Source organism: Bos indicus x Bos taurus, chromosome 17, assembly GCF_003369695.1.
Source record: "Bos indicus x Bos taurus breed Angus x Brahman F1 hybrid chromosome 17, Bos_hybrid_MaternalHap_v2.0, whole genome shotgun sequence".
NCBI lineage: Eukaryota > Metazoa > Chordata > Mammalia > Artiodactyla > Bovidae > Bos > Bos indicus x Bos taurus.
The window spans coordinates 61630010-61656829 of record NC_040092.1 but is presented as its reverse complement, the minus strand read 5'-3'; positions in this window follow the sequence as shown (position 1 = coordinate 61656829).

Here is a 26820-nt window from a genome sequence, read left to right as displayed (position 1 = left end):
CTGCCAGAGGAGGGGTGGGGGTGGTGAGCTGCAGCTCAGGGCTTCCCAGTAGGTGAGCATTCTGTTTTGGAGAAGCAGTTTTCTGTATCCATCTTTCTGCTGGGTCATTCCACATCAGCTATGTGGCTTGTCTGTGTCTTCTTATTTGTAATGTGGCCATCCACACCCAGGTAGAAATACCACCCTCCCCCCCAAGTCTTGGTGAGCTCTCACTCCACTCTTGGCTTTCTCTGATGTTCTCAATCTATAAGGTGTTGGCCCTTTCATCACACTTGTTTTGAATGCTGCTGATTCCAGGGGCAAAGGGACTTTCCCAGCTGGTGCTGCTTCTTTTCTGAGAGCTTCTCTTGTTTCAGAGCTTTGTCCTCCAATTAGGAGCTTCTGAAAAGATCATTTTATTGTTTTCAGGCTCTCTTCTCTCTGTTTCTATGCTACTTTCTTAAGAGGTCTTTCTATTAGTTTCCTATTGCTACCCCAAACAAGTTACCACAAACTTAGTGATTCATACAACACAAATGCATTAGTTCTGGAGGTCAGAACTCTGACATACCTCTTCCTGGGCTACCATTGGGCATTGGCAGGGCTGCATCCCTTTCTGTAGGCTCTGTAGTCATGATTCCTCACCTTTATCAGGTTCTACAGGCCTGCCTTCCTCAGTCTGTGGTCCCGTGTCTTCATCTTCAAAACCAGTAAAGATGAGTCAAGCCCTTCTTACTCTTTTTAAAAATAATTTTAAAAATTGGAGTATAGTTGCTTTATGATATCACATTAATTCCTGTATACAACAAAGTGATTGTTATATATATTAATACATGTACATTTATTCTCATATTTGTGTCCATTATGACTTATCACATGATACTGAATACAGTTCCCTGTGCTATACCCTAGGGCCTTGTGGTTTATCCATCCTGTGTATAGCAGTTTATGTCTGCTAATCCCACACTCCCAATCCCCTCACCCACCCGCTCCCTTCTTAGCAAACAAAGTCTGCCCTCTATGTCTGTGAGTCTGTTTCACAGATAAGGTCACTTGTGTCGTACTTTAGAGTCCACACTTGATACCATATATATTTATTTGTATTTCTGTTTATGACTTACTTCACTTAGGATGATAATCTCTAGGCCCGTCCATGTTGCTGCAAATGGCATTGTTTCATTCTCTCTTATGGCTGGGCAGTCCTCCAGTATGTATGTATGCACCGCATCTTCCTTGCCCGATCACCTGTTTATGGACAGTTAGGTTGTTTCCACGGAGAAGGCAATGGCACCCCACTCCAGTACTCTTGCCTGGAAAATCCCATGGATGGAGGAACCTGGTGGGCTGCAGTCCATGGGGTCGGACACGACTGAGAGACTTCACTTTCACTTTTCACTTTCATGCATTGGAGAAGGAAATGGCAACCCACTCCAGTGTTCTTGCCTGGAGAATCCCAGGGACGGGGGAGCCTGGTGGGCTGCCGTCTATGGGGTCGCACGGACACGACTGAAGCGACTTAGCAGCAGCAGCAGGTTGTTTCAATGTCTTGGCTATTGTGTATAGTGCTGCTGTGAGCCTAGAGGTGCATGTACCTTTTTGAATTACGGTTTTCTACAGATATATTCCCAGGAGTGGGATTGCTGGATCATGTGAGTGATCTTCATCACTCTGACCTCCTTTCTGCTCTCTCTGCTACTTTGAAGGACCCTTGTGAGTACATTAGGGCCATCTGGACAGTCTCACTAAAGATCAGCTGTTTGGCAACCTTAATTCCACCTGTGAATTTGCTTCCCATTTTTTACGTAATGTAACACATCTACAGGTTCTAGGGACTAGGACGTGATATCTTTGAGGGGACCATTATTCTATCTTCCACAGCCTCTTCTTCCAATGTGCTCTTTGCACATGATCTCTAGTAACACTTTCTTAACATTACTGGCATGATCTTCTTACTCTTCCCTGCTTTTTAATCACTTGTCACTTTTTTTAATTGATTTTATGTTCCATGGGAGAGTCACCTACAGATACTTTTTATCTACAGGTATTTTCCCTGAAAGTGCAGATAGAAATCACATGACTTCCTTAGAGATTTTCCCATGATCACGGTTATATATGATGATTAAATTTGTCTTATTCAAGTTATGTTTTGTCTATTTCCCTTGCTTCATGCCTTTCTCTTCTAAAATGTCATTTTCCAGGAATTCCCTTTTTTTTTGGCATTACCAATAAGAAGTAAAGAAACTAAATTTGGTCAGTGTTGATTCTCACATTAAAAATACATGGAATATGGAGTAGGTCCAAAGCTTCTCTTCTCATGATCACGTGTACTCTAGGCAAACTGGTTCTATTTCTCCTTTATTGAGCATCCAGATATATTTATCAAATGCTTTTCACATATGTTTCCCATTAGCGTTGAACTTTGGTGAATATTTGGAAGATATCATAGCTTTTGATGGTCCCTGAAGGAAAATATTGAATTTTTTTCCAGTTCATTTTGCATCCATTTTATGATGTGAAAACTATGTTATATTTTACTTTACATTGTGCTTTATAAGTGTCAAGGGTTTAAATTTCTGTGATCAATTTTTTTAAAATTTTGTCTCATGAATTAGGATTCCCACAGGCATCTTATTTTCTTTCAGTGTTTTACATTTGCAAGATTATATGGCAATGTGATATTTAGTTAGTCTCCAAGGACGAGTTCTCCAGAGAAATTGGAGAGGCTTTTTTGTTTTTACATTAAAAAAAATCCCTACTTGGCTCATAGAAATACACTAGATCCCTCCCAGAAGGCTTTAGTTCAAATAACCTAAAGAATAATTTGCCCAAATGGTACTAAAATAATGTATATAAAACAATACTTTTCTTTTTCTAGGTCATAAAGAAATAGTCACTGTTTCTTTATTACCTAGACTGCAAGATTAATTTCTTTGGTTCTCACAAAACAGAATTTTATTTAGATTGGAGTCATTGTAACCTTTTCTTTTCTGCACTTAATGACCTAGATTTTTGTTTGGCTCCACGATCTAAACTCTATTTCGATCTGCTAATGGTATAAGCCTTCTGTGCTGACAGAACACCCCATGTGCTAACTTTCAGCTCGAGTCCTCTGATAGAACGTCTGCTGATAAAAGTTGCCCAGCTTATCAACGGGCTTCAGTGAGGAGTGTGGCATTTCAATGACACCAAGCCAGGGACCAAGCTGTTCAGACATACCATTCATCACCTCCCTTCACAGGGCCTGAGCAAGCATTCCTGCTTTTAATCGGTACATATATGGTCTTGAGAGCAAAATAAAAGGTGTCTGCTGCCCCTGAGTAGGGCAGTCATCATGTCTAGTGGCTGTTGGATTGGTCGTGTAATAATTGCCTTCACTGAGATATACGTTGCTCAGGAAACATCAGGAATGAATAGTGGCCAAGACAGTCATGTGTGGTTAAGGCCTTTACAGACCCGTATGTTGGGGGTTTCAGAGGAACTAACTGTTGAAAATGGATTCTGTTAAGTGTCTACCTTAGCATGCCAGATGAACATGTAAACTATGGCCTTCTGCACAGAACATCAGATGACTGAACTAGCAGGGATGCATCAGAGTCTGACCTCAGGTGACCAGACAGCCCTCATCATATGCCTACACCTGCTGGGGATGAGGGGGAGGCAGATGTGACCCTGTGCCCGACTGGCAGAAGGTGAACTGCTGATATCATGTATGGCAGTGGCCTTATTCCTTCTACTGCTTGTTCTCACTCTCTGAAGGAGAGGAATTGAAGTAAAATATGGTTTATAATTAAACAGATTATGAGATGGTGATTGACCATCACATTCTCTAAGATTATATCTAATAACATGGTAAAATACTCATTAATAGCAAAGAAGGGTAGGCAGTAGAATACAAAAGTTATTAAAATGTAACACCAAAATGCTTTTAGTTTTTACCTGAAGGTCTTAGTATTAGAGTAAATTTAAAATATTCCTTTGAATGACTTTTTTTTCTATTTCTTGAATATTCTACACTGACTATATGCTCTTACTATAATAGGAAAATGTTGTCTTTAACAGAAAAAGAAAAAAAAATGCTTAAAGCAAGTACTTCATGTCTGAATACACCAGATCTAAAATCTGTTGAGTAAGATTTAAAGTTATATATCAGCTCAGTTCAGTCGCTCAGTCGTGTCCGACTCTTTGTAACCCCATGAATCACAGCACGCCAGGCCTCCCTGTCCATCACCAACTTCCGGAGTTCACTGAGACTCACGTCCATCGAGTCAGTGATGCCATCCAGCCATCTCATCCTCTGTCATCCCCTTCTCCTCCTGCCCCCAATCCCTCGCAGCATCAGAGTCTTTTCCAATGAGTCAACTCTTCCCATGAGGTGGCCAAAGTACTGGAGTTTCAGCTTTAGCATCATTCCTTCCAAAGAAATCCCAGGGCTGATCTCCTTCAGAATGGACTGGTTGGATCTCCTTGTAGTCCAAGGGACTCTCAAGAGTCTTTTCCAACACCACAGTTCAAAAGCATCAATTCTTCAGTGCTCAGCCTTCTTCACAGTCCAACTCTCACATCCATACATGACCACAGGAAGACCATAGCCTTGACTAGACGAACCTTTGTTGGCAAAGTAATGTCTCTGCTTTTGAATATGCTATCTAGGTTGGTCATAACTTTCCTTCCAAGGAGTAAGCGTCTTTTAATTTCATGGCTGCAGTCACCATCTGCAGTGATTTTGGAGCCCAGAAAAATAAAGTCTGACACTGCTTCCACTGTTTCCCCGTCTATTTCTCATGAAGTGATGGGACCGGGTGCCATGATCTTCATTTTCTGAATGTTGAGCTTTAAGCCAACTTTTTCACTCTCCACTTTCACTTTCATCAAGAGGCTTTTGAGTTCCTCTTCACTTTCTGCCATAAGGGTGGTGTCATCTGAATATCTGAGGTTATTGATATTTCTCCTGGCAGTCTTGATTCCAGCTTGTGCTTCTTCCAGCCCAGCATTTCTCATGATGTTCTCTGCATAGAAGTTAAATAAGCAGGGTGACAATATACAGCCTTGACGTACTCCTTTTCCTATTTGGAACCAGTTTGTTGTTCCATGTCCAGTTCTAACTGTTGCTTCCTGACCTGCATACAGATTTCTCAAGAGGCAGGTCAGGTGGTCTGGTATTCCCCTCTCTTTCAGAATTTTCCACAGTTTATTGTGATCCACACAGTCAAAGGCTTTGGCATAGTCAATAAAGCAGAAATAGGAACTCTGGAACTCTTCCTTTTTCCATGATCCAGCAGATGTTGGCAATTTGATCTCTGGTTCCTCTGCCTTTTCTAAAACCAGCTTGAATATCAGGAAGTTCATGGTTCACATATTGCTGAAGCCTGGCTTGGAGAATTTTGAGCATTACTTTACTAGCGTGTGAGATGAGTGCAATTGTGCAGTAGTTTGAACATTCTTTGGCATTGCCTTTCTTTGGGATTGGAATGAAAACTGACCTTTTCCAGTCCTGTGGCCACTGCTGAGTTTTCCAAATTTGCTGGCATATTGAGTGCAACACTTTCACAGCATCATCTTTCAGGATTTGAAATAGCTCAACTGGAATTCCCTCACCTCCACTAGCTTTGTTTGTAGTGATGTTTCTAAGGCCCACTTGACTTCACATTCCAGGATGTCTGGGTCTAGATGAGTGATCACACCATCGTGATTATCTGGGTCGTGAAGATCTTTTTTGTACAGTTCTGTATATTCTTGCCACCTCTTCTTAATATCTTCTGCTTCTGTTAGGTCCATACCATTTCTGTCCTTTATTGTGCCCATCTTTGCATGAAATGTTCCCATGGTATCTCTCATTTTCTTGAAGAGATCTCTAGTCTTTCCTATTCTGTTGTTTTCCTCTATTTCTTTGCATTGATCACTGAGGAAGGCTTTCTTATCTGTTCTTGCTATTCTTTGGAACTCTGCATTCAGATGCTTCTATCTTTCCTTTTCTCCTTTGCTTTTCGCTTCTCTTCTTTTCACAGCTATTTGCAAGGCCTCCCCAGACAGCCATTTTGCTTTTTTGCATTTCTTTTCCATGGGGATGGTCTTGATCCCTGTCTCCTGTACGATGTCACGAACCTCATTCCATAGTTCATCAGGCACTCTATCTATCAGATCTAGGCCCTTAAATCTATTTCTCCCTTCCACTGTATAATCATAAGGGATTTGATTTAGGTCATACCTGAATGGTCTAGTGGTTTTCCTTACTTTCTTCAATTTAAGTCTGAATTTGGTATATAGAGAGTGCTTAATTTTGCGATTTGGATTATGATGGACAGGGAAAATATTGGTTGAATATTCTTTTGTAGAAATTAATTCTTGTATTATTTCAAAGGGCTGTCTTGAAGATGAACATGAAAATAACATAATTTCCAATATGTGAAACTATCTAAGAAGTTTTACATTTTATATTTTTTCTGTAAGAAATTTGAAAAGTTAGGCTACTGCAACAGTATGGTAGAATTATCACTTTTTATTTACATGAGTCAGTTTTCAGCTATACTTGTAGAGGTCTTGTGAATCACAGTGAAATTTTATCTAGAATAAAAGACTATGGATATTTGTTTATTTGTGCAATTTGGCTGTTTGAGGTATTTGGTACATATCATTTCTTAAGTATTTTTCAAAGAATGGGTGAGTGTTTCCAGTCAATTAACTATAGTACCAGAGACTAAAGTCATTGTTTATTTGCCCTAAATAAAAGTAACTAAAAATGACTAAAAGTAACAAATGGACAGGAAGCTGAACTCACCAGTGTAAGACTGAACTATGAATATGTGCATGAAATTATTCTATGCCCTATGATAGCCATACAAAATTCAGGAGGTAGGCTTTTTGAAATTCAGCTCTTATTTTTTTTTTTATTTTATGATCTAGAAGAACTATGGGTGGAAGTTCATACCACTGTATAGAAGGTGGTAATCAAAACCATCACAAAGAAAAAGAATTGCAAAAAGGCAGAATGGTTATCTGAGGAGGCCTTACAAATAGTTGAGGAAAGAAGAGAAGTGAAAGACAAAGGAGAAAAGGAAAGATAAACCCATCTGAATGCAGAGTTTCAAAGAATAGCAAGGAGAGATATAAGAAAGGCTTCTTAAGTGAACAATACAAAGAAATAGAAGAAAAAAATAGAATGGGAAAGACTAGAGATCTCATCAAGAAAATTAGAGATACCAAGAGAACATTTCATGCAAAGATGGGCACAATAAAGGACAGAAATGGTATGGACCTAATAGAAGCAGAAGATACTAAGAAGAGGTGGCAAGAATACACAGAACTGTACAAAAAAGATCTTCATGATCCAGATAACTGTGATGATGTGATCACTCACCTAGAATCAGACATCCTGGAATGCAAAGTTGAGTGGGCCTTAGGAAGTATCACTATGGACAAAGCTAGTGGAAGTGATAGAATTCCAGTTGAGCTATTTCAAATCCTAAAAGATGATGCTATGAAAGTGCTGCACTCAGTATGCCAGAAAATTTGGAAAACTCAGCAGTAGCCACAGGACTGGAAAGGTCAGCTTTCATTCCAATCCCAAAGAAAGGCAATGCCAAAGAATGTTCAACTACCGCACAATTGCATTCATTTCACATACTAGCAAAGGAATGCTCAAAATTCTCCAAGCCAGGCTTCCACAGTACTTGAACCAAAAATTTCCAGATGTTCAAGCTGGATTTAGAAAAGGCAGAGGAACCAGACATCAAATTGCCAATATCCACTGAATCATAGAAAAAGCAAGAGAGTTTCAGAAAAACATCTACTTCTGCTTCATTGACTATGCTAAAGCCTTTGACTATGTGGATCACAACAAACTATGGGAAATTCTTAAAGAGATAGGAATACCAGATCACCTTACCTACCTCCTGAGAACTCTGTATGCAGGTCAAGAAGCAACAGTTAGAACTGGACATGGAACAACAGACTGGTTCCAAATTGGGAAAGGAGTACATCAATGCTATATATTATCACCCTGCCTATTTAACTTTTATACAGAGTACATCATGAAAACTGCCAGTCTCGATGAAGCACAAGCTGGGATCAAGATTGCTGGGAAATATCAATAATCTCAGATATGCAGATGACACAACCCTTATGGCAGAAAGTGAAGAGGAACTAAAGAACCTCTTGATTAAAGTGAAAAAGGATAGTGAAAAAGCTGGCTTAAAAATCAGCATTCAGAAAACAAAGATCATGGTATCCAGTTCCATCACTTCATGGCAAATAGATGGGGAAACAATGGAAACAGTGACAGACTTTATTTTCTTGGACTCCAAAATCACTGAAGATGGTGACTGCAGCCATGAAATTAAAAGATGCTTGCTCCTCAGAAGAAAAGCTGTGACCAACCTAGACAGCATATTAAAAGGCAGAGACATTACTTTGCCAACAAAGGTCCCTCTAGTCAAAGCTATGGTTTTTCCAGTAGTCATGTATGGACATGAGAGTTGAACTGTAAAGAAAGCTGAACACCAAAGAATTGATGCTTTTGAACTGTGGTGTTGGAGAATACTCTTGAGAGTCCCTTGGATAGCAAGAAGGTCAAACCAGTCAATCCTAAAGGACATCAATTCTGAATATTAATTGGAAGGACTAATGTTGGACCTGAAGCTCCAATACTTTGGCCACCTGATGCGAAGAGCCGACACATTAGAGAAGACCCTGATGTTGGGGAAGATTGAAGGCAAGAGGAGAAGTGGACGACAGAGGACCAGATGGTTGAATGGCATGACCTACTTGATGGACATAAGTTTGAGTTGGCTCTGAGAGATGGTGAAGGACAGGGAGCCCTGGTGTGCTGCAGTCCATCAGGTTGCTATGAGTTGGACACAATTTAGTGACTAAACGAGAAGAAGAAGAAGGGGACAGGGGAAGCTGGGGAGCATATATCATAATTGAATAACAGTAATCTCTTAACTTACTGGAGGCAAGATGGGACAAGGCTGTAAGCCACCGAATTAGGAATCAGATTGTCTTCTCCTCTGCTTTGTAATTGACTTGAGTCTGTTCATCACTCTGTGGATCTTAGTATTTTCATGTGTGTACTCCAAGAACTGGTCTAAAATTCGTGGTTGTCTAATCAGAGGCCCATGAGAGATCTGGACTCTGGCAATGGAAGGTATGTGAGGGGAGAAGCAGGGGTCCCTCTGAGTCATTCTCACCTTTCTGATCAGATCCCACCTTTTAAATTCATTTTTGCCAACGAGCTTAATTTTTTGATAGCTTCCAAAATAAAGCAAACACGTGTAGACTCATTTAGGAAAAACAGGCATGGAACCACTTGTTAAAATGGGTAGGTCTAATCCACACTTTGTTTTAATACATATAATGATGTTTGAGAATTATTCGTAAAGGCTTACTCACTCCACAGGATTACAATTAGTTTTTTGCAATATGCTTTGTTCTGGAGATGTGGTTTTACACTCACATGTCATTACTGTATGTGGTTACTTCAGTGTTAGGATGAAATCAGAGTCATCAAGTTTAAGTGCTGAGCATCCCTATAATTGAATGGGATCTGGTGGCTGAAAAAAGGATCTCTGATGAGAGACCAGCAGATATGCATTCAGTTCTCATCACTCACAGGCTAGAGGAAGCGGGCCTATAGGATTTTGTGCATTTTGATTTTCCCATCAGCAAAATGGAGTCAACACAGGTCAATAATTAATCTCCAGTGGGGTTGTCTGAGACTCAACCATGAAGACCTCTCAGATACTCTCTGAGAGTGACATCTTTTTTTTTTTTTTTTTTAAATCTGCATGTATTTAAGGACTGATGGTCATCTTGAGGAACAGCTTCCCTTGGCCTTCTAGTGAGCAAGCTGAAAAGATGTTTGGATCACTTTTCATTACTCATAACTGAATTACTAATAACTGACCATTTTCTCTAAATGATTATTTCCTTTGTGAGCTCAAGTGAGAGAGAAGGAAAGAGAATATGGCCGCATTACAGAAAAGGCTCTACCTGTGAACACTTTCTTTCTTTCCTTCTTTCTTCTCTTCATCTTTCTTTCTTTTCTTTCTCTCTCCCTTTCTTTCTTTTCCAGTTTTATTGAGATATAATTGACATACAGCATTGTTTAAGTTTGAGGTGTACAACCATAATGATTTAGCTTACATATATCATGAAATGATCACCACAATATATCTGGTGAAGGTATATGTATCATGCTGCTGCTGCTGCTGCTAAGTCTCTTCAGTCGTGTCTGACTCTGTGCGACCCCATAGACAGCAGCCCACCAGGCTCCCTCGTCCCTGGGATTCTCCAGGCAAGAACACTGGAGTGGGTTGTCATTTCCTTCTCCAATTCATGAAAGTGAAAAGGGAAAGTGAGGTCGCTCAGTCGTGTCCGACTCTTAGTGACCCCATGGACTGCAGCCCACCAGGCTCCTCCACCCATGGGATTTTCCAGGCAAGAGTACTGGAGTGGGGTGTCATTGCCTTCTCTGATATGTATCATATACATACAAAATAAAAGAAATAGAAAGAAATATTTTCTTTGTGATGAAAATTTAGAATTTACTCTCTCTCAACAACAATCATACAGCAGTGTTATCCTTATTATGCTATATATTATATCTCTATATTTATTCATCTTATAGCTGAAAGTTCATACCTTTTGACTGCCTTCTACCTAAGTGTTTCAAGTAGTAAAACATGATGGTTTTGCTTCTAGCTTCAAGTGACCAGTTGTTCTGAGACTGGGAAACCCTGTCCAGACCTACATCCACGACAGTGAGATCTTCCCACATTTCCACGTGTCCTTGGCCTCATCGGTGGCCTGAGGTCCCCTTGTGACCACAGGACATAATTATTGCCTTTTTTCCTGCTGAAAAGTTTGTGGTCTCTTAGATTTGTACCAGCACTTAAAAACTGTGAAGCCAATATTTTACAGAGAACTCACCAGCTGTTTATTTGAGTTAAACTTCCACTGCACAGGAAAACATTTGCTTTCTTCAAATAATCAAAGGCTTTCCAATTGGTAGAATGTAGACTGTAAACAAGCCACACTTTTCAGAGGAACCAACTTGATCTAAAGTTGTAGTAATAGATTCACAAATTTCAAAAAACAGAAAAAATGCCCCAATACTATACCTCAGCATTCCATATTACTATTATCTAGTCATTGGGTGAGGTGTGCTGTGTTTTGTTTTTTTTTTTATATGTTCTCAGGAATATTAATTCCTTTTCACTAATTGTGTGGAAATTTAAAACATGTGTTTATCCTAAACTGGCTCATAAACGAAATACTATAGGTAATGAAGGATGGCCTACAGATGATTAATGGAAGTGGTTAAATCTTTTGTTGCAAGTGTAGAATTTCCCCCCTACCAATATGATTGGATCATTTCTTGACCACATTTGACCAAGGTTATTTTGAGTGCGTTCATGTTCTTCTACATAGATTTTCTCATGCTGCTTATTTCTCCCTCTTTTGAAATCTCTGCATCATTCAAGGTCTTGCTCAAATCCCACCCTTTCCAGGGAAGCTCTCTAGCCATGAATGGCCCACAGTGTTCCCTCCCTTCTGTGAACTCTGTTTGTATATGGTTAAGAGTTTTCTTGCTCTTCATTTTTGGGTAGCCATTACATCTCCTATTTCTTTCGTAACTCCCACAGCCTCTAGCTCAGCCCTAGTGTTTGGTGCCAAGTAACAAGTAAGTGCTTGCTGATAAATACTTTTTGAATGAGTGAATGAACAGGCCTCTAACTAGCACAAAGTTATTTTCACTGATTTTTAACATAATTTCCTGAAGTTTAGTGGTGATGTTCTGGGAGTAATCACAGGGAGCTTAGGACACATGGTAATTTTATAAGCAAAATTCGAGTCTTTTGTATTATTTTGAGAAGAACTGGGTGAACAGGACGGGGATAATAGCTAAGAATATAGAAGATAACACAGCAGAATCAGAGGTTAGCGGTTGTAAGTGGGGTTGGGTGGAGCTTCCCCAGCTTTGGGACATGAGCGCCTAGGACTTTGTGGTTGATGTATTGATGTGTAAGACTGCTGAATAATCTTCAGTTCATTCCTTAAGTTCATTATTTACTGAGCAACTTCTGATTATAACCACACATTCCAGGTGTTTTCCCTAAAGAGAGAAAAGTACTAATTGACGATTCAAACATTCCCACTTGGAGCACTGCTGGTGAATAAGTTGGCATTTTGAGTATACACTGGGATGTTGCTAATTCTCAGGTTTTTAAGACTACAAGGTTGAGGACCACACTCAGTGTGGTGCGTAGAAGATACCTGTGGTGGTGGGAACTTTCTAGTGGTCCAGTGGTTAGGAATCCATATTCCCAATGAAAGGGGCCTAGGTTAGATCCCTGGATGGGGACCTAGATCCCACATGCCTCAGCTCAGAGTTTGTGGTTAAGACCCAGGACAAAAAAAATAAATAAATAAAAATTTAAAAAAGATTATTTTCATGAAAACTTCCATATTTCTGGTACCACAAACCATAACATAACATTTCTGGTACCATAACATATCATAACATTAAAAGCATTAAAAGGAGGTAGAATTCTTTTTTGTGTGACTCAGTTATACATATACACATATATTATTTTTGAAATTATTTTCCATTATAGATTATTACAAGGTATTGACTTTAGTTCCCTGTGCTATAAAATAAACCTTTGTTGCCTGTTTCATATCTATTTTATTAAATTAGAAATCTAGCATTCTATTATACTGTCAAACAAGTGACCTCAAAATATCATAAAAATTTTTAGTAGGCAAAAATTCATACGTTTTCTAAAGTATATATATTATGCTGCTGCTGCTACTAAGTCGCTTCAGTCGTGTCCAACTCTGTGTGACCCCATAGACAGCAGCCCACCAGGGTCCGCCATCCCTGGGATTCTCCAGGCAAGAAAGAACACTTGAGTGGGTTGCCATTTCCTTCTCCAATGCATGAAAGTGAAAAGGGAAAGTGAAGTCACTCAGTCGTGTCCCGACTCTTCACAACCGCATGGATTTCACCCTCCTAGGCTCCTCCGTCCATGGGATTTTCCAGGCAAGAGTACTGGAGTGGGCTGCCATTGCCTTCTCCTATATATATTATACATATTATATATATTTTATATATATATATATATAATATATATATATATATGTATATGTATACAAAAGCCTTAGATATGCAGATGACACCACCCTTATGGCAGAAAGTGAAAAGGAACTAAAAAGCCTCTTGATGAAAGTGAAAGTAGAGAGTGAAAAAGTTGGCTTAAAGCTCAACATTCAGAAAACGAAGATCATGGCATCTGGTCCCATCATTTCATGGGAAATAGATGGGGAAACAGTGGAAACAGTGTCAGACTTTATTTTTGGGGGCTCCAAAATCACTTCAGATGGTGACTGCAGCCATGAAATTAAAAGACGCTTACTCCTGGGAAGGAAAGCTATGACCAACCTAGAGAGCATATTGAAAAGCAGAGACATTACTTTGCCAACAAAGGTCCGTCTAGTCAAGGCTATGGTTTTTCCTGTGGTCCTGTATGGATGTGAGAGTTGGACTGTGAAGAAGGCTGAGTGCCGAAGAATTGATGCTTTTGAACTGTGGTGTTGGAGAAGAATCTTGAGAGTCCCTTGGACTGCAAGGAGATCCAACCAGTCCATTCTGAAGGAGATCAGCCCTGGGATTTCTTTGGAAGGAATGATGCTAAAGCTGAAACTCCAGTACTTTGGCCACGTCATGCGAAGAGTTGACTCATTGGAAAAGACTCTGATGCTGGGAGGGATAGGGGGCAAGAGGAGAAGGGGACAACAGAGGATGAAATGGCTGGATGGTGTCACTGACTCGATGGACGTGAGTCTGAATGAACTCCAGGAGTTGGTGATGGACAGGGAGGCCTGGCGTGCTGTGATTCATGGGGTTGCAAAGAATTGGACACGACTGAGTGACTGATCTGATCTGATCTGATACAAAAGCTTTTCTACTATACTTGATAAAGGTTTGAGAAAGAACATAAAAAAAGAAAAGAGATGGAGAGATTGGAAAACATAAACTAAAGGAAATGGAAACACTGAATATGAAATAGGAAAAGTAAAACAAACTAGATAAAAGTGAAAGATCCTTGTATTTTTCAAAAAATTCCAAGATAATTCTAATATGCATCTGGATTTTAAAAAGTGATTACAAGTTTTTGAAATTTAGTAATTTTAATATTTTTTTCTAAAAAAAAACTATCCCTTTTTCTAAATGCCCTATGGAAATCTAATAACCAAGTGTGAGATACAAAATTTTAAATATATTTCTATAGGCTATAAGAGTAATATAAATTAATATAAATATATTATATTTAAATTATTAACGACATCATTCAAGATGCTCCTATTCTTATTTTATCTGCACTTGATAAAATATCCTCAGAAAATGTTAACATAGCTCTCACTATGATTATATATTTTTTTCTTTTCCTTTGTATTTCTTCTGAATTTGGCTTTATGTATCTTTGTTTCTTTGTTGTTAGGTGTCTAATGGTTTATGATGTCTATCTTATTTGTGAATTGTGTCTTGTCATTAAAAATATTCCTTTTTTTCATTTAAAAATAAATTATTTTAAAATAAAAAGCATTAAAACGGCTAAAAAGAGACAAAGCCTTTTTATCGAAAACTTTTAAGCATGTTTTAAGCACAGGGAGTATAGAAATACATTTTAAAGTATAGAAAATAGCAGTTTCCTCTCAAATTTTTATGATCATTTTTGATAGGGATTGTGTTTGACCTCAAAATGATTCTGAGGAATGGCACTTAATTTCTTATTTTAAGCATTTAAAGAGATAGATAGAGGAAAAGAGAAAAGAAGAAAGTTCAGTAAAAGTCAAAGGGACTAACTAATTCCACATTTTTTTCAGATGAAGTAAGTCTTATAAACACTAAACAATCTGAACTTTAAAATGCTTTCATTTGCTTAATAACACACTTTGCAATTATGTAAAAGCAAGAGCCAGAGAGGAAAGGAGATAATTATGGTGACTTGAGATGGCTAAGATTTAGCATTTTACTTTTTTTAAATTTTAATTAGTGTTTTCATGTCCAAGGGACTTAGATCAGTTGGCTATTGCAATCCCAATTATTTATCAAATTTGCACACTGGGTTGGAGGAGTGTTGTGGGAACTTCGACTCTCCAGAGAAAACTGAGGTCTGTAGGGGGAATCATAGATAAGGAGATTTAAAGCTGTAAGAAAGGAAAGCTGGTGTAGATTTGGGAAGGATTTCTTGCTCAGTGATACAGCCACCACCAGCATGTAACCATGCTTTTAATGTGTTGTTTACCTACAAGTGACAAAGTCCACTCAATACATAGGTAAGGGCAGTTGCAGTTTCAAATCTGAAGGATTTGAGGAAAGTTGAAATGAAAAATGAATTAAAATTTCTTCTCAAAATGTTAAGTGATGACACTGATGGAAGAACTATACCGGTCTCTTACATTTCCCTATTTTCTAATAGAAATTGTCTGTGGAGCTGAAACTTGGAAGTTTGTGCTTTATCTAGATGTATGTATTTTTTTGTGGCTTTGTATAAGCATAATCTTTGGACAAATATTTGACTTTAGAAAGCAGCATTTAAAGACATTTGCTTCCTTTAAAAAGAGAAAAATCTGGAGGTATCATGCTCCTTAATTTTAAACTATACTAAAAAACTAGAGTAATCAAAAGAATATGGCACTGGCCTAAAAATGAATCAGGGATCAATGGAACAGAGTAGAGAGCCCAGAAATAAACATATGCTTATATAACAATTAATCTATGACAAAAAAGCAAGAATATACAGTGGCAAAGACAGCCTCATCAATAAATGGTGCTGGGAAAACTGAACAGCTACATACAAAAGAATGAAATGGGACCATTTTATTATACCATATACAAAAATAAACTAAATGGATTAAAGCTTGAATGCAAAACCTGACACCATAAAGCTTATAGAATAAAACATAGGCAGTACACTCTTTGATATTGGTCTTAGCAGTATTTTCAGTTCAATTCAGTTGAGTCGTTCAGTCATGTCTGACTCTTTGTGACCCCATGGACTGCAGCACTCCAGGCTTCCCTGTCTGTCACCAACTTCCAGAGCTTGCTCAAACTTATGTCCATCAAGTTGGTGATGCCATCCAACCATCTCATCCTCTGTCGTCCCCTTTTCCTCCTGCCTTCATTCTTTCCCAGCATAAGGGCCTTTTCTAATGAGTTGGTTCTTCGCATCAGGTGGCCAAAGTATTGGAGTTGCAGCTTCAGCATCAGACATTCCAATGAATATTCAGGACTGATTTCTTTTAGGATTGACTGGTTTAATCTCCTTGCAGCCCAAAGGACTTTCAAGAGTCTTCTCCAACACCACAGTTCAAAAGCATCAATTCTTTAGCACTCAGCTTTCTTTATAGTCCAACTCTCATATGCATACATGACTACTCGAAAAAAATATACCTTTGATTAGACAGACCTTTGTCGACAAAATAATGTCTCTGCTTTTTAATATACTGTCTCGGTTGGTCATAGCTTTTCTTCCAAGGAGCAAGAGTCTTTTAATTTCATGACTGCAGTCACCATTTGCAGTGATTTTGGAGCCCCAAAAAAGAAAGTCTGTCATTGTTTCCATTGTTTCCCCATCTGTTTGCCACGAAGTGATGGGACCAGATGCCATGATCTATTTTTTGAATGTTGAGTTTTAAGCCAACTTTATCACTTTCCTCTTTCACCTTCATCAGGAGGCTCTTTAGTTCCTCTTCACTTTCTGCCATAAAGGTGGTGTCATCTGCATATCTGTTATTGATATTTCTCCCAGCAATCTTGATTCCAGCTTATGCTTCATCCAGTCCGGCATTTTCCACGATACACTGCATATAAGTCAAATAAGCAGCGTGACAGTATACAGCCTTGATGTACTCCTTTCCCAATTTGGAAACAGTCTATTGTTCCATATCTGGTTCTAACTGTTGCTTCTTGGCCTGCATACAGATATCTCAGGAGGCAGGTCAGGTGGTCTGGTAATGCCATCACTTAAAGAATTTTCTACAGTTTGCTGTGATCCACACAGTCAAAGGCTTTGGCATAGTCAATAAAGCAGAAGTAGATGTTTTTATGGAATTCTCTTGCTTTTTCAATGATTCAGCAGATGTTGGCCGTTTGATGTCTGGTTCCTCTGCCTTTTCTAAATCCAGCTTGAACATCTGGAAGTTACTGATTCAAGTACTGTTGAAGCCTGGCTTGGAGAATTCTGAGCATTACTTTGCTAGTGTGTGAGATGAGTGTAATTGTGCAGTAGTTTGAACATTCTTTGGCATTGTCTTTCTTTGGGATTGGAATGAAAACTGACCTTTTCCAGTCCTGTGGCTACTGCTGAGTTTCCATATTTTCTGGCATTGAGTGCAGCACTTTCACAGCATCATCTTTTAGGATTTGAAGTAGCTCAACTGGAATTCTATCACCTCCACTAGCTTTGTTCATAGTGATGCTTCCTAAGGCCCACTTGACTTAGCATTCCAAGATATCTGGCTCTGGGTGAGTGATCAAACCATCATGGTTATCTGGATCATGAAGATCTTTTTTGTACAGTTCTTCTGTGTATTCTTGCTGCCTCTTCTTAATATCTTCTGCTTCTGTTAGGTCCATACCATTTCTGTCCTTTATTGTGCCCATCTTTTCAGGAAATGTTCCCTTGGTATCTCTCATTTTCTTGAGGAGATCTCTAGTCTTTCCCATTTCATTGTTTTCCTCTATTTCTTTGCACTGATCACTGAGGAAGGCTTTCTTATCTCTCCTTGCTATTCTTTGGAACTCTGGATTCAGATGAGTATATCTTTCCTTTTCTCCTTTGCCTTTAGCTTCTCTTCTTTTCTCAGTATTTTCAAGGCCTCCTCAGACAACCATTTTGCCTTTTTGTATTTATTTTTCTTGGGGATGACTTTGATCACTTCCTCCTGTACAATGTCTTGAACCTCCATCCATAATTCTTCAGGCACTCTGTCTATCAGATCTAATCCCTTGAATCTATTTGTCACTCCCACTGTATAATTGTAAGGGTTTTGATTTAGGTCATATCTGAATTGTCTAGCGGTTTTCCCTACTTGTCTTCAATTTAAGTCTGAATTTTGCAATAAGCAGTATTTTTTTCTGGGGGGGTATATCCTCAGATAAGGGAAACAGAAGCAAAATAGATAAATGGGACTACATCAAACTAAAAACCTTTTGCACAGTGAAGGAAAGCATCAATAAAACAAGAATTTAGACTACTGAATGGGAGAAGATATTTGTAAACAATATATCTGATAAAGAGTTAATGTACAAAATATATAAAGAATTAATACACCTGAATGTAAAAAAAATCCCAACCAAACAATCTGATTAAAAACTGGGTTTGCATGCATGATAAGTCATTTCAGCCATGTCCGACCCTTGCGACCCTGTGGATTGTAGCCTGCCAGGCTCCGCTGTCCCTGGGATTCTCCAGGCAAGAACACCAGAGTGGGTCCCGTGCCCTCCTCCAGGGGAACTTCCTGACCCAGGGATTGAACTCCATGTCTGTTAAGTCTTCTGCTTTGGTCGGTGGGTTCTTTACCACTAGCGCCACCTGGGAAGGCCCCAAAATTGGGCAGATGTTCTGACTAGACGTTTTTCCAAAGAAGACATACAGATGGCCAACAAATGGAAAGATGTTCAACATCACTAATCATCCAGGAAATGTAAATGAAAACCACCATTTTCACATCTGTCAGAATGGCTGTCATCAAAAAGTGAAACATAACAAATATTGTCAAGGATGTGGAGAAAAGGGAATCCCTGTATACTGTTGGTAGGAATATAAATTGGTTCAGCCATTATGGAAAACAGTATGGAAGTTCTTCAACAGTTAAAAATAGAACTACCATATGATGCAGCAATTCCTCTCCTAGGTATATATCTGGGGGGAAAAGACTAATTAGAAAAGATACATGCACCCCAATGTTCATAGCAGCATTGTTTACAATAGCCAAGATATAGAAGCAACCTAGTGTCCATCAACAGATGATGGATAGAGAAGATGTATATTCAGTTCAGTTCAGTTCAGTTCAGTCACTCAGTCGTGTCCGACTCTCTGCGACCCCATGAATTGTAGCACACCAGGCCTCCCTGTCCATCACCAACTCCCGGAGTTCGCTCAGACTCACGTCCATCCAGTCAGTGATGCCATCCAGCAATCTCATCCTCTGTCATCCCCTTCTCCTCCTGCCCCCAATCCCTCCCAGCATCAGAGTCTTTTCCAATGAGTCAACTCTTCCCATGACGTGGCCAAAGTACTGGAGTTTCAGCTTTAGTATCATTCCTTCCAAAGAAATCCCAGGGCTGATCTCCTTCAGAATGGACTGGTTGGATCTCCTTGCAGTCCAAGGGACTCTCTAGAGTCTTCTCCAACACCACAGTTCAAAAGCATCAATTCTTCTGTGCTCAGCTTTCTTCACAGTCCAACTCTCACAATCCATTCATGACCACAGGAAAAACCATAGCCTTGACTAGACAGACCTTTGTTGGCAAAGTAATGTCTCTGCTTTTCAATATGCTATCTAGGTTGGTCATAACTTTTCTTCCAAGGAGTAAGCATCTTTTAATTTCATGGCTGCAATCACCATCTGCAGTGATTTGGGAGCCCCAGAAAATGAAGTCTGACACTGTTTCCACTGTTTCCCCATCTATTTGCCATGAAGTGATGGGACTGGATGCCATGATCTTCGTTTTCTGAATGTTGAGCTTTAAGCCAACTTTTTCACTCTCCGCTTTCACTTTCATCAAGAGGCTTTTTAGTTCCTCTTCACTTTCTGCCATTAGGGTGGTGTCATCTGCATATCTGAGGTTATTGATATTTCTCCCGGCAATCTTGATGCCAGCTTGTGCTTCTTCCAGCCCAGCGTTTCTCATGATGTACTCTGCATAGAAGTTAAATGAGCAGGGTGACAATATATAGGCTTGACGTACTCCTTTTCCTATTTGGAACCAGTCTGCATATTACTCAACCATAAAAAAGAATGAAATACTGCCATTTGTGACAACATGAGTAGACCTAGAGAGTATTATGCTAGGTGAAGTAAGTCAGACAGAGAAAGACAAATACCATATGATCTCACTTATATGTAGAATCTAAAAAACAAAACAGAAACAGATAACAGAGAGCAAATTGGTAGTTACCAGAGAAGAAGAGGATGAAAGGATGGACAAAATAGGTGATGGGGATTCAGAAGTACAAATTTCAAGATATAAAATAAAGTCATGAAGATGTAATGTACAGCATAAGATATAGTCAATAATACTGTAACAATATTATATGGAGACAGATGATTATTAGACTTATTGTGGTGATCATATCATAATGTATTTAAATGTCATATCCTGATGTTATACACCTGAAACTAACATTAATATTGTACATTAACTATATTGCAATTTTTTAAGAAAGTAAATCTGTTAGAAATTTAAAATAAATATATAAGGTGTAAAGACATTTACTTTCTCCAGATTCTTGAGGATATTAACACACTGCAGTAGAATAACCAATATTTTCCAATGCTTATTATTAGGTGCTTTATGTGTATAGTCCCCCGATCGTACTGAATCTGTGTGAAGTGTACTATTTGTTGTTGTTTAGTTACTAAGTCATGTCAGACTCTTTGTGACAGCTTGGACTGCAGCACGCCAGGCTTCCCTGTCCTTCACAATCTTCTGGAGCTTGCTCACACTCATGTCCATTGAGTTGGTGATGCTACCTTACCATCTCATCCTCTCTTTCTGGCTCTATTGCAATATAATTTAGGTATAATATTGTGTAGGTTTAAATTGCACAATGTGTTGGATTGATAGAATACTACAAAAGGACAATCACCATAGATTTAACATCTACACCATGTCACAATCACTGTTTCTTTTTTGTGGTGAGAACATGTAGAATCCACTCTTAGTAACTTTCAAGTATATGATATAATATTGTCGACTATAGTTACCGTGTTCTATATTAGATGCCCAGAACGTATTCTTCTTATAACTGAAAGTTTATACACTTTAATTAATATCTCCCTATCCCCAAAACCCCCAGCCAGTCCCTCACAGCCAGCATTCTACTCGATGTTTCTGTAAGTTTAGTTTTTTGATTCTATATATATGTGAGATTACACAGTACTAGTCTTTCTCTATCTGACTTATTTCACTTAGCATAATGTCCTCAAGATCCATCCATGTTGTTACAAATGGCAGGATTTCCTTTTTTCTCCTGGCTGAATTGTGGTTTTGACTTGTATTTCCCTGATAATTAGTAATATTTAATATTGTTTCATGCATCTGTTGGAGAAGGAAATGGCAACCCACTCCAGTGTTCTTGCCTGGAGAATCCCAGGGACGGGGGAGCCTGGCGGGCTGCCGTCTATGGGGTCGCACAGAGTCGGACACGACTGAAGTGACTTAGCAGCAGCATCTGTTGGCCATTTGTATGCTAGTACCATAGTGATTTGATTCTTACACCTTACAGTATAGATTGAAATCAGGAAATGCGAAACCACCAGCTTTGTTCTTCTTTCTCAGAAATGCTTTCGCTATTTGGGGTCTTTTGGGGGTCCCATAAAAATTTTTGGACTGTGTTTTAAATTTCTGTGAAAAGTTGCATTGGAATTTTCACAGGGATTGCACTGAATCTATAGAATATTTTAGGTAGTATGGGTATTTTAACAATATTCATTATTGGTTTCCATAAACACTGGATATCTTTACATTTATTTGTGTATTCTGTTACTTCTTGTATTGAAGTCTTATAGTTTTCAATGTATAGATCTTTAACTCCATGGTTCTATTTATTCCTATGCATTTTTAAATTGTTATTGTAAATGCAATTATCTTTCTTCTTTTTCAGATAGTTCACTATTAGGAGATAGAAACACAACTGATTTTACATAAAGATTATATTCTACAACTTTACTAAATTCTCTATCAGTTCTAACAGTTTTTCTGGTGAAGTGTTTAGGATTTCGTAGAGGGCTTCCCTGGTGGCTCAGATGGTAAGGAATCTGGCCGCAATGCAGGAGACCTGGGTTTGATCCCTGGGTTGGGAAGATACCCTGGAGAAGGAAATGGCAATTTGTACATGTAAGATCATATCATCTGCAAAGAGAAATGATTTTACTTCTTCCTTTCCGATTTGGTAACTTTTATTTCTTTTCTATTTCTAAATTGCTCTGGCTAAGATTTCCAGTACTACATTGCATAAAAATTGCAAGAGTGGGCGCCCTTGGCTTGCTCCTGATCTAGAAAACTTGTGACTTTTCACCATTAGTATGATGTTTGTCATATGTGGCTTTTATTATGTTGAGGTATGTTTCTTCTATACTCCATTTGTTGAGAGTTTTGATCATAAAAAGATGTTGAATTCTGTGAAATGCTCTCCTGCATCTATTGAAATGATCTTATGATTTTTGTCTTTCATTCTGTGAATGTGATGTATCACATTAATCTATCTGCTGTGTTGAACCTTCATTGCACCCCAGGGATAAATCTCACTTGATCGTGATGTGTGATCCTTTTCATGTGCTGTTGAATTCAGTTTGCTAGCATTTTGTTAAGAATTTTTGCATCTATATTCATCAGGGATGTTGGCCCGTATTTCTTTCAAAGCTCCGGGTCTTTACCGCTGCTTTGCGAGAGATATCTTCTCCGCATCTCTGAACAAAACCAGCTGTCTGCTTTAGTGACCCCACGGGAATGTTTACTGCTGAATTTTCTGCCTCTCTCTGATGGTGGCTGTATTTCTGGGTTTGTACTCTATCGTGTGGAAAAGATAGAGGCAAATTAGACTTTCTTTAACTTGTGTCTGTTCTGTTTGGACAGTGTGTGGGAAGATACAACGAAGAGCAGCTGTGGGTTTTGACCAGCAGCTGGAGGTTGTATGGATTAAGCAGGTTTTTTCTTTGCTAATTGGTAGGTTATTTCTTAAAAGCAATGCTCATGTCCAGGGAAGGACTTACCTAGTCATGGGCTAAAGGATAAAACGTTAAAGGTTAGGTAGAGCTTTCTGCTGCTGCTGCTACTAGGGAGAGGGCAATGGCACCCTACTCCAGTACTCTTGCCTGGAAAATCCCATGGGCGGAGGAGCCTGGTAGGCAGAGCTTTCTACCCCGCTTTAATTTTGCTGTCTCAAAAAGGTATTGCTTTGACTTTTAAAAGCTAGGGAGTTTTTAAGAAAATATAGTTTTTCAGACACTGCACTCATTCAGTTGGCCTGGGGCGATTGGAATGATAAGTTTAAAAACCACAAATAGCACTTATGATCCAGAGGAAGCAGGGCAGGAAAGTGAATTCGGAGTGGAAGGGAAGATCCGTTGTATGTGTGAGAGCCTGCTGTCCTCTGTCAGAATGCTCCTAGGAAATGGTTCATACACGCAGGGTGCTTTATTTCTGTAACTGTAAGGGTCATGGAGGTTTGATGAAAGGCTAGCAGATGGATGCTGTGCCCTTTGTTGTGTGTGGTGTCCATGCTCAGTCGCATCCCCTCTTTGTGACCCCATGGACTGTAGCTCGCCAGGCTCCTCCGTCCATGGGGTTTTTCAGGCAAGAGTACGGGATTGGGTTGCCATTTCGTACTCCAGGGCTCCAGGGCATCTTCCCCACCCAGGGATTGAATCCGCGTCTCTTGTGTATCCTGCATTGGCAGGTGGATTCTTTACTTGCTGTACAAGTTGCTTCTCTGTTGTCCAGGGTGCATCCATACCCATCTAAATACCTCTCTCTGTTCTTTCCCTTCTGGGTTGTCTTTCTGCTGGGAGCACCACGGGATTCTAAATGGCAATGTTTGTTCAGAAGGAATTGGACTTGAAATAAGCTAAGAAAAACATTTTTTTTTTAAATTGTAAAGCTCTATACATGTTTAGTGTATTATTATTACTACTACTAACAAAAATAGTAACTATTATTGCTGAATCTTGTGGACTCTCTGAGGGATGGAGTTGGCAACTTGGACATGGGAAGTAGAAAAGTCTGGCTGTGGCTGGTGGATAAGCCTTGGGTAAATGCCAACTATGTAAAATAAGTGGCCTTTGCTTATGTTCTAAAGCCCCATGAGGAAAACCTTTCACTTTGTATCCTTTGGCAATATTTAAAAAAATTTTCCAGGACTTTTACTTTGAAAGTTTAGAGGCCTGGCATGCTGCGATTCATGGGGTCGCGAAGAGTCGGACACGACTGAACGACTGAACTGAACTGATAATCCCTCTAAAACCTATGCCTTACCAAATGCATTGTTTTTCTATCAGATTTCTTTATCTTTTTCCATATACATACATGTTTTACGCAGTTCTATTCATGGTACAGACACAATTTCTTCTATTGCTTCTAATCTTGCTCATTATAATGGCTACATAATATTTACTATTTTATTTGGTTCTTCTACGATTACTAGAGTCAGATTGTTTCCAAATTCTGCTGTCATAAATAACCCTGGGATTAATAAGATACCTTCATGTCAACAGTGCAAAGCTCTTGACTTCTCCCCTATTTGAATCCTTTTCTTTGTCCACACTTTCACGTATAGGATGATAGTTGCAAAAGATAGAGATATGTTTCCAGCCTGCAGATAACTACTGGAAGAATCATCTGTGCCTAGTTCACTCATCCTTAAAGTGGGGTTATAATAAGTGTTTACACAGTGCATTTGTTAGATGTTAGCTCCCCTTGCTGCCCCTGCTGCTCTGTCACCACCACCACCCCCCTAATCACTACCACTGTTACTATTGCTATGTATTACTTTTATTATCATTTAGGGGAAGACAGGCTTTATTTTAATGAAAGAAAACAGGTATCTTAATACAATTTTAATCATCAGATCGCTCACATAGATTCTTTGCTTTCTCCTTGTCTTTTTAGAAAAATATTTAATAGTATCTTATTATTTTATTTTTTGGCTGTGCCATGGCATACTGGATCTTAGTCCCCTGGCCGTGTCCCCTTCAGTGGAAGCACAGAGTCCTAACCACTGGACCACCAGGGAATTCTCTATTATTTTATTATTAATGTTATTATCATTTGCTTTCTCCTTGTATTTTCAAGATGATTTGTAGGCTATTTGGTTTTTGCCCTTCCTCCTCAGTATCAGATCTCTCCCCCTTAAAAGAATGCTTTCTTAATTTTCTCCTTTTCCTTCCCTTTTTTTAATGAAACTGTTTCTACCTGGGAATGTAAAATATATGAGTGTGTGTATGTATATATATATATATATATTATGTTTATATATAACCTTCATTTGTTGATGATAAAACTAATCTGAAGATGATAATGGAGTGCTGAGAAAAAGAGACACAATGATCTCAGATTCAAGTTCAGTGTCTATTAGGGACAGATGTCAAAGTCTGCCCTCTGGTGGCTGTGGGCTGCAGCTGTAGATCAGATTGACCAAGTCTGAAATGTGATCTTCCAGCAGGAGCTAAGCTGGTATATAACTAATGGGCCTTTAAAGCTCTTTTGTATTCATTGTAATGGTTCCTTATGTCAATCAAGACACCTTGCTTTCTTCCTTGCAAAATAATTGTCTTAGAGATTAATCCTTTGTCAGTTGTTTCATTTACTATTATTTTCTCCCATTCTGAGGGTTATCTTTTCACTTTTTTTATTGTTTCCTTTGCTGTGCAAAAGCTTTTAAGTTTAATTAGGTCCCACTTGTTTATTTTTGTTTTTATTTTCATTACTCTAGGAGGTGGGTCATAGAGGATCTTGCTGCGGTTTATGTCATAGAGTGTTCTGCCTATGTTTTCCTCTATGAGTTTTATAGTTTCTGGTCTTACATTTAGCTCTTTAACCCATTTTGAGTTTATCTTTGTGTATGTTATTAGTAGATCCAAGGAGTCCATCCAGTCCATCCTAAAGGAAATCTTCAAGGAGATCCAACCAGTCCATCCTAAAGGAAATCAGTCCTGAATATTCATTGGAAGGACTGATGCTAAAGCTGAAACTCCAATACTTTGGCCACTTGATGTGAAGAACTGATTCATTTGAAAAAACTCTTATGCTGGGAGAAATTGAAGGCAGGAGGAGAAGGGGATGACAGAGGATCAGATGGTTGGATGGTATCACCGACTCGATGGACATGGGTATGGGTGAACTCTGGGAGTTGTCGATGGACAGGGAGGCCTGGTGTGCTGCAGTCCATGGAGTCGCAAAGAGCTGGACATGGCTGTGTGACTGGACTGAACTGAACTGATGTTGTTAGGAAGTTTTCCATTTCCATTCTTTTACACATAGGTGTCCAGATTTCCCAGCACCACTATTGACGAGAATTTCTTTTCTCCGTTGTATATCCTTGCCTCTTTTGTTAAAGATAAGGTGCGCATAGTTGTGTGGGTTTATCTCTGGGCTTTCTATCTTGTTCCATTGGTCTATATTTCTGCTTTGTGCCAGTACCATGCTGTCTTGATGACTGTAGTTTAGACCAAAACAGACAGTTCACCAAAGAAGACATACAGATAGCTAATAAACACATGAAAAGATGCTCAACATCGCTCATTATTAGACAAATGCAAATCAAAACTACAATGAGGTATCACCTCACACCAGTCAAAATGACAATCATCCAAAAAAAAAAAAAATCTGCAAACAATAAATGCTGGAGAGGGTGTGGAGAAAAGGGAATGCTCTTGCACTGTTGGTGGGAACGTAAATTGATACAGCCACTATGGAAGACAGTATGGAGATTCCTTAAAAAACTAGAAATAAAACTACCGTGTGACCCAACAATCCCACTGCTGGGCATATACCCTGAATTGAATTAAATTGAAGTCGCTTAGTCGTGTCTGATTCTTTGTGACCCCGTGGAC